General features: G+C 31.5%; 1 long non-coding RNA gene across 2 annotated transcripts; it reads right to left on the reverse strand.

Moving 5' to 3' along the window:
- Positions 1-5,611: 5,611 nt before the first annotated feature.
- Positions 5,612-7,474, reverse strand: LOC144848568 (uncharacterized). 2 transcript variants are annotated; one of them, XR_013613874.1, is made up of 3 exons: positions 7,430-7,474; positions 6,794-6,926; positions 5,612-6,004 (listed from the first exon to the last, which is right to left on the reverse strand). It is a non-coding gene; the product is annotated as an uncharacterized LOC144848568 (long non-coding RNA). The 2 variants fall into 2 exon arrangements; XR_013613873.1 differs by lacking the exon at positions 7,430-7,474 and adding an exon at positions 7,141-7,286.
- Between the last annotated feature and the right edge of the window lie 1,424 nt (positions 7,475-8,898).

The following is an 8,898-nucleotide window of genomic DNA, read 5'->3' on the forward strand; positions in this document are numbered from 1 at the left end:
ACATCTAATTTAGGACTTAAAGTGACAAAAATACACCTCACATCACCAACCTCCAACACACCAGATTCTGCCCACACACACTTCATCTTCTGAACTAACATAGTACAGTATAAGTCAAATTAATTGTTTTAAATTTTTTTTATTGAAATCAATCTGCCTCAAAAAATATTATAATAGTAACAATAACAGAAAGGTAGATAGGTATTTTAATAATTTTTAAATTAAAAAATGTAACAAAAAAATGAATAAATGTTTATACATACATTATAAAAGTAATAAAATAACTACTATTTTAGTAATGTATACACAAGTACAGAATATCAGAAATCAATGAATTATGTGTCTAAATATGGCATTATTAGGCTAATTTGCTTTGAGAAAAACATTAATGCCATTGGCCTATACAAAAATCCAATGGAATTAGACAAAATAGTTACATAAACAATTAATACTAATATTGGTAGGCATAAAATAATAGTGTATATAAACTTTCCTTAAATATAAACAGTATAGGGCCTTACCAATTTATTTAATACATAATATATGAACTATATTACCACAAAATAAATATAAATGAATTTATAAGGACATGATGATTATCAAAAATAGTAAATATAATTTAATATTATGTTCATATTATTATAATTATTATATCATAAAGATTTTCAAAAACATAGTTTGGTAACATTTAGTTTCTGTTAGATATCAGACCTTTAATATTTGGAAATAACCTATAATAACTATAAAACATTCTTCTTTTCAACGCAGTATGCATATGTAGATACAGTACACCTATATTGTAAGAACACAATTTCAATAATTTCTTTGTTAGTTATCAACCTAGGGGTTAAGTTATTAGGAAAACATTGGTTTATTTTTTATATAAATTATATGTACAGAAATTCGTTTTTCTAGCCTCAGATCATTCCTGAAGTTAGACATAAATCACCCAAATTAGTATTAAGTAATGGATATTAGATGAAGTACAGTAGAAATACATGTTTCAGGAGGATACTTTATGTTAAAGGATGATAATTAGTTTAAATTTTACCCCGGTGAAATTTATTCAATTACCAGGTTGAAGTATGGTGGAAGCACTATTATATAGCAGAATAATGTAGAACACAGTCAGTTCTAACAAGGTTAGAGGTGTGCCACAATTTGAGATAAGTGGAAACATGACTTTTTCAATAGTAAACTCATTACCAGCATTATAAATACAATTTTAAAAAGATGAGAATGCGAGTAAATATTAGATTCATAGTCCTCATTATGCACAATGATTATCTACTATCACATATTAAAATATAAAACAATCATATAGCCTTTAAAGAATTTACATAGAGGTCTATCCAAATAAATTTAAATAAAAGGGTCGTAATAAAGTCTTTGTCACTCTCCAGCTCGTGGAAAATGAAGTTAGGATTCCATCATTTCAACAACAAAACATATTCAAAATATCCTGCCAGTTTGCGTACAAGAATATAACCTGCTTAGTTTTTAATACGAGTACTGCTTTCTATACACATAACTTTGATTTCTGCAAAAAAAAAAAATCTCTGTAATAATTACTTTAATTACTGTAATAATCTAGGCATAGATTATGTTGACCGGGCCAGTGACAGGACGATCGACTGTACTACCATAAGTCCTCTAGGTGGATACAATTTATTTCTTGTCTACAAAGTGTACAGTAGTATGCTAATTAGGTAGTTGGAGTAGTTTGGAGAGATACATCTATTTATAAGAGAGTACTGTATATATCAAACTATCTGTGTTAGCCACCTTTGTATTTTTAGATATAATACCAATAGGTACCATGTATTGGGATGCAAGAATCTCTATGATGCTTTAGTGCATTTTTTTTTCAGCTTTTTCACAGCTGCATTTTTCAGCTGTGAAATATAAAATTGTTAATTGAAAAAGAAAATTTAGGGTGATCATCCCAGTATTTACAGTCTAAATTTGATACAACAATAGGCATAAACGATTTTTAAATTTATAAAAGCAAATTGAAAGTCCTACGTACTCTGTATTTGGAGGAAATAAGCATAAGAGCAATTAAAGTCTTGACCACAGGGTGTAATTCACTATTTTAAATCAGTAGTACATGACTGTACTTTTGTGTTGGACCATACTGTAATGTGGTCCAGGTTGACGGGCCAGGAATGATGGTAGTACCAGTATACCGTGTACTGTAGTTTAGCCTCAAGAAAATACTGTACCATGTAGTAGTTGGAGTAGTTTGGAGAAATACAGTAGAGATTTACGAGACTTGGTGTGTGATGATTCAGTATGATAATTTGTGCTGTGAAAGACAAAATTGTTGAATTGTGAAGAAAATATTGTAAAATATAACAAGGAAATTATAGTTTTATACTATAGTATAATTAAGGGGTAACCGTATAATATAATAATAATAATAAATGCAATGGCAATTACTAATATTATGTATACAATATTACAGTTAAATTCATATATTATTTTATTATGATAAGGAAATCTGTTTTAGAATGACAAAAAGCCGTCCCAACCCAGATTTGAACCAAGCTATCAATAAAGCTATAAACAGAATACCATTATTGTAGCCGGACTTGGTAGCGTAGACCTACTCTACTAGGCCTAGTAAGATTAGCTAGAAGGATACAGGTCAACCCGTACCCATGCCAACTCGTACCCAACATTTTGGCTCACTCATACCCTCATGGGCTGGCTCGTACTCATCATGGGCTGGCCCGTACCTATGTTTAATGCTATTAAAAGTATATTTATATTCATTAAAAAGATTCATTCGGTTGGTATTCCAAATAAAATATAATAGTTAATTATATCTCAACCGTAACAGTAATAGTAATGGTAAATAAAATAATCGTTATTTACTAATACCGTAGTTCCCCGGGTATAATCCCACCCCCCTTGTACGTGAAATTTGCCCGAATTTGGGAGGTGGGACTATACCCGGGGATTTCCCGCTGCATGAACTGAAAATGACGATATTTCTTCTAGCTACGATTTAGGCTATCTAAAAGCTATATTCCGATGTAGGCCTAGCAATTAGACGGCCAGGCCATCTAGGCCTAGGCGGCCTAATTGGTCTTACCTGTGCTATGCCTACCGTATAGATTTTCCCCGAGATTTCTACTTAAAAAATACCCTAAAATGTGATCTAGGCCTAGCTTCCTAAATCGACATGAACTCGATCATACAGTACGAGTTCTTCATGTTCACCCACACGCTCGAGCTCTCTGTGTAAATCGCATTGTTGCTGCATGTGACACAAACTCTACTGCACAAGCCGGTCGGTATAGAGGGCGGTGTTTTTTTGTTTTTTTTTACGGTAATCAAGCATGCACAGTAGTGTAAACAACAAGAAAGAATGTACACGACGGCGAAAGGATGTACAGAACGTGACGATCGGGGCATGCTAGCCTTAGGTTGTATTCAACTTAACAATGTTCGATGAGTTTTAAGTCAGCCAAATTCAGAGAAATTACTCTATTTTTTTGGTGAGAAATTGACGTCGGCCTAGCTAGCTACAGTAGGCCTAGGCCCACCTCTGGCCTAATGTTAAATTATACACTGGGACTTTGCCCGGGGATATGCTTGCGTGCGAAGGTAATCGTAAAGTCGGGGGTGGGATTATACCCGAGGTGGGATTATACCCGAGGAACTACGGTATTACTATTATTACGGTTGAGATATAATTAACTATTATATTTTATATTACATACGGGTTGGTTTAGGTATGGGTTAGCCCAGGGTACGAGTTGACCAATTATTTGGGTACGAGTTAGCTAAGTTGGATGGCATGGGTACGGGTTTACCAGCACCCTAGCTAGAAGAATACGGATACGGGTCAACCCGTACCAATTCCAACCCGGGCGTACCCATCATGGATGGGCTAGAATACTACTTACAGGTTAGGTTAGCCTAGCTGGGCTAACCCACCTCACCTCTCACATTTCCTGAAAAATAGGCCGAAAACGCGACCGAAATTACTACTGGAGCCCTAGGCCTACTTAATTTAAAATGAACTCTAGGCTAGGCCTTAGGCTAGCTAGTAGTAGTAATGATGCGTAGTAGGCTAACACCGCTGGCTCTACGAGACCTTTTAATGCTCATATGATGGCTTTTTTTTGGGCGTACCCAATGCGATGGGGCGACTTTGTATTGGGCGACTTTGTATGGGGCGACTTTGCGATGGGGCGACTTGACTGGATTCCTGTAGGCCTATGCCTTCTAGGCCAGATTTCCCATTCCCGCAGACCTATAGCCTACAGTATGTTCTTCTAGTAAGGCTAGTGGTTGTACCCTGGTCGACTCGTACCATGCCAACTCATACTTAACTTGCCTAGCCTCTACGATATTGAGTATGCCCTGCTAAAAAGGTAGATGACCCAGTGGGCAAAAATTGGTTGAATTAACGTTAATTCAACGTTATCTGCAAACGTTGAAATAACGTTGAAAAAGTGGTTGAAAATGAAAGTTTGCCTCAACGTAAATGTCAACGTTGAATCAACATAGAAATTATCAACGTTGAAACAACGTTAAAATAGGTAACATTGAAATAACGTTGAAAAACTGGTTGAAAATGAAAGTTTGCCTCAACGTAAATGTCAACGTTGAATCAACATAGAAATTATCAACGTTGAAACAACGTTAAAATAAGTAACGTTGAAATAACGTTGAAAAAATGGTTGAAAATGAAAGTTTGCCTCAACTTAAATGTCAACGTTGAATCAACATAGAAATTATCAACGTTGAAACAACGTTAAAATAGGTAGCGTTGAAATAACGTTGAAAAAATGGTTGAAAATGAAAGTTTGCCTCAACGTAAATGTTAACGTTGAATTAACATAGAAATTATCAACGTTGAAACAACGTTAAAATAGGTAACGTTGAAATAACGTTGAAAAAATGGTTGAAAATGAAAGTTTGCCTCAACGTAAATGTCAACGTTGAATCAACATAGAAATTATCAACGTTGAAACAACGTTAAAATAAGTAACGTTGAAATAACGTTTAAAAAATGGTTGAAAATGAAGTTTGCCTCAACAAAAATGTCAACGTTGATTCAACATAGATTATCAACGTTGAAACAACGTCAAAATATCTACGTTGAAATTATCAATGTTGATTCAATGTTGAAATTATTACGTTGAAACAACGTAATAATTAAGTTGAAATGAAAATTTGCATCAGCGTAAATTTCAACATAGATTTAACGTTGAAATTATCAACGTTGATTCAATGTTGAAATATTAAAGTTAATTCAACATTATCCGCAAACGTTGAAATAACGCTGAAAAACTGTAGAAAAAATAACGTTTAATCAACGTATACAGATCAACATTGATTTAGTGTAAACACATTTTTACCGTTGATTCAACATAGAAATTATCAACAATAATTTAACATAGCAATGGTTTAGTTAATAGAAGAACAGCTTATAGTAACACAACCAAAATAAATCAAGCTGAAATCTGGCATATTTTAAATGGTAATTGATTTGTTGAATTACTATATCCAATTTGAATCAACGGTTTTAAAGTAGTTGGTAGTAAAGTACACTGTTACGTCGCAGAATCCATCAATAGAGACATTTTATAAATACTGTATATCTTACTAATCTTTAATTTCTATAAAAACATAAAATAACATTTAATCAGGTGTTATCAAATCATCAGGCAAAATCCAAGCATCCTCACTGACAGTTCTCAGGTACCAAAGTTAAGTATAAAAAATATACTAATAACCAGTTTGTAATATGTTTGCCAACTAACATGATTGAATAACTATAAATATTGGCTGATTACAGTAAAACACAATAAATACAACACACGTCACAGGTGCCTTGTGCTAATGTTGCAGAAGTCCAAATGAAATGGCAATAACACAATACTGTAATTGCATTGTTCCGATTAGTCAATAAACAGTTGCCTCGATTCCTGTGTTGACATTGTCCTATGCTTTCCAAAAGTGTGGCAATATCATTTTTCCAAACCTGAAACAAATTCACTCAAGTTACTGTAGTTTTAAACAAAAATAATACAGTAAAAAATTAAAGATGTATTGTCCCTTTGACTAATTCCAAAAAAATAAAAGATTTCGAAAAAAGGTGGGTCATTTTGAAGTATCATAATAGTTATTAACTATCACCAAAAATTTGTCGAAAAAAAAAAACCATTTAACTGAAATTCAGACGTTTTCTGTTTAAAAAATAACTTTGACTTCCAGTCAAAGTTTTTTATATGGCCAATTTAAATTTAGAATATTTTGACCTTCATTTTTTTGTGTTTCAAGGGACAATACATCTTTAATTGAAAGATTTATTGTCCCCAAAAAACATGAACAATGAAGATTAATACAATCATACTTTGAATACCTTGCCATTTTGCAATTTTAACAAAGATATTCACTTGCCGTAGAAAATAAACAAAAACAATAAAGATTTCACTTAACAAAAATACAAAATAAACAGTATATTTAACCAAAAACCAATTGTTTGTTTAAATTTTTCAGGTACAAATGCATTTTTTAAAATCTAATTTTTGGTCAAAGTGAACAACTCTATAGTGACGGCATATTCAACAAAATTTAAAAAAAAAATTGTTCAGTTCAATTATATCTTTAACACATTGTTCAAAAATCATACTGTACATAAACAAAAATTCAATTCAGAACATCATTTCACACTTACACATAAAATATGCAATCAATTCAATTTATGTAAATAATATTGCAACACTGTATTAATTATTCAATATTAAAGTTAAGAACTATAAATACCAACCTTTTGTATATAAAAATATTGATCATCCATTAGATTTTTCTCGTTTGATTCACATAGAAAAGATTATACATGTACTTCATTATTTTGTACTCTAGCTAGGCATAGGCCTAAGGGCATTAGCTAGGCCTACAATCTGAAATAAAGAAAGCGAGTGAGTTTAAACAAATAGCCGTCCTAGGCTAGCATGTGTTTGTATACTATTAATACTAATAATAGCATTAGCAGCTACTGTAGACAGCCTAGCAATAAGCTAACTAGGCCAACTAATAATATAATGTTATATGTATGTATACTTTTGGATAAATAAAGAAAGAATTCTGAATTGAGAACTAAGGCCTAATACATACCATTTTATAACCATAATAAGTACAGTACTGTAGTTATCCTTGGCAAGGCAAATGTTTGCCCTTGACAGGCATGATACTAAATGCTTCCACTAGGCCTAGTGAGTGAATTCAGTTCATCAGCAGTTTGGCAGCCTGCCTAGCCTACTAGCCTACCTCTAGGCCTAGTCCTATAGCCTAGCTATGCATGTGTGGCCTACTAGACTAGAGGCTAGCTGTTGATAAGGGTAAAATAGTCAAGCTCTAAGCTTATAAATTAGTAGATTACAAATAAAAAAGATTGTTTTCCTACCTGAAAACATACTTATTTGACAATTTCAATGATGAGCCTTTTTTTCTACACACCAGGCCTAGCCTACGTCGAAGTAACTGAAATTACTGATACCAGTTTCAAAATTTGATCAAAACGAAACTAACCAATGACAAGCTCGTATCTTATGAAATTTGATCTTGCATGAAAGGATCATTCGATTTTCAACACAACTTCTAGCTAGAACATTTTTGTATTATACAGAGACAATAATATTTGCCAATCTAAAATTCCTAAATAACCAATAATCAAGCTACATCATACATTTATTGTTTTACAATAAAGGATGATAAAAAAAACGCCAACTGAAATCTAATGTTAATTTAACGTTGAAACATCAATGGCAACGTACTTAAACACATATTATTTAATATTAACGTTAAAAACATGTCATTTTAACCAAAGTATTAAATAGAATTTAACTTTATTTAATGTTTAATTAACATTGAAAAACAAAAATAATAATTTGAATAGTTTGAAAAAACAACATAATTTCAATTTCATTTGAAAATGACAACTGGATTTCAACGTTAAAATAACGTTGGAATAACATTGAAAAACAAACATAATAATTGTTCGAAAAAAATTACTAGTTAGAAATACAATGTTATTTCAACGTTGGATCAACATTGATAAATTAACGTAAATTACTAGTTAGAAAGACAATGTTATTTCAACGTTGGATCAACATTGATAAAATAACGTAAATTTCTAGTTAAAAATACAATGTTAGTATTTCAACGTTGGATCAACATTGATAAATTAACGTAAATTACTAGTTAGAAAGACAATGTTATTTCAACGTTGGATCAACATTGATAAATTAACGTAAATTACTAGTTAGAAAGACAATGTTATTTCAACGTTGGATCAGCATTGATAAAATAACGTAAATTTCTAGTTAAAAATACAATGTTATTTCAACGTTGGATCAACATTGATAAATTAACGTAAATTACTAGTTAGAAAGACAATGTTATTTCAACGTTGGATCAACATTAATAAATTAACGTAAATTTCTAGTTAAAAATACAATGTTATTTCAACGTTGGATCAACATTGATAAATTAACGTAAATTACTAGTTAAAAATACAATGTTATTTCAACGTTGGATCAACATTGATAAATTAACGCAAATTACTAGTTAAAAATACAATGTTATTTCAACGTTGGATCAACATTGATAAATTAACGTAAATTTCTTGTTAAAAATACAATGTTATTTCAACGTTGGATAAACATTGATAAAATTAACGTAAATTTCTATATAGAAATACAATGTTATTTCAACGTTGGATCAACATTGATAAATTAACGTAAATTACTAGTTAGAAAGACAATGTTATTTCAACGTTGGATCAACATTGATAAATTAACGTAAATTTCTATATAGAAATACAATGTTATTTCAACGTTGGATCAACATTGATAAATTAACGCAAATTACTAG

Source organism: Antedon bifida, chromosome 7 (genome assembly GCF_963402885.1).
Source record: "Antedon bifida chromosome 7, ecAntBifi1.1, whole genome shotgun sequence".
In the NCBI taxonomy this organism is placed as follows: domain Eukaryota; kingdom Metazoa; phylum Echinodermata; class Crinoidea; order Comatulida; family Antedonidae; genus Antedon; species Antedon bifida.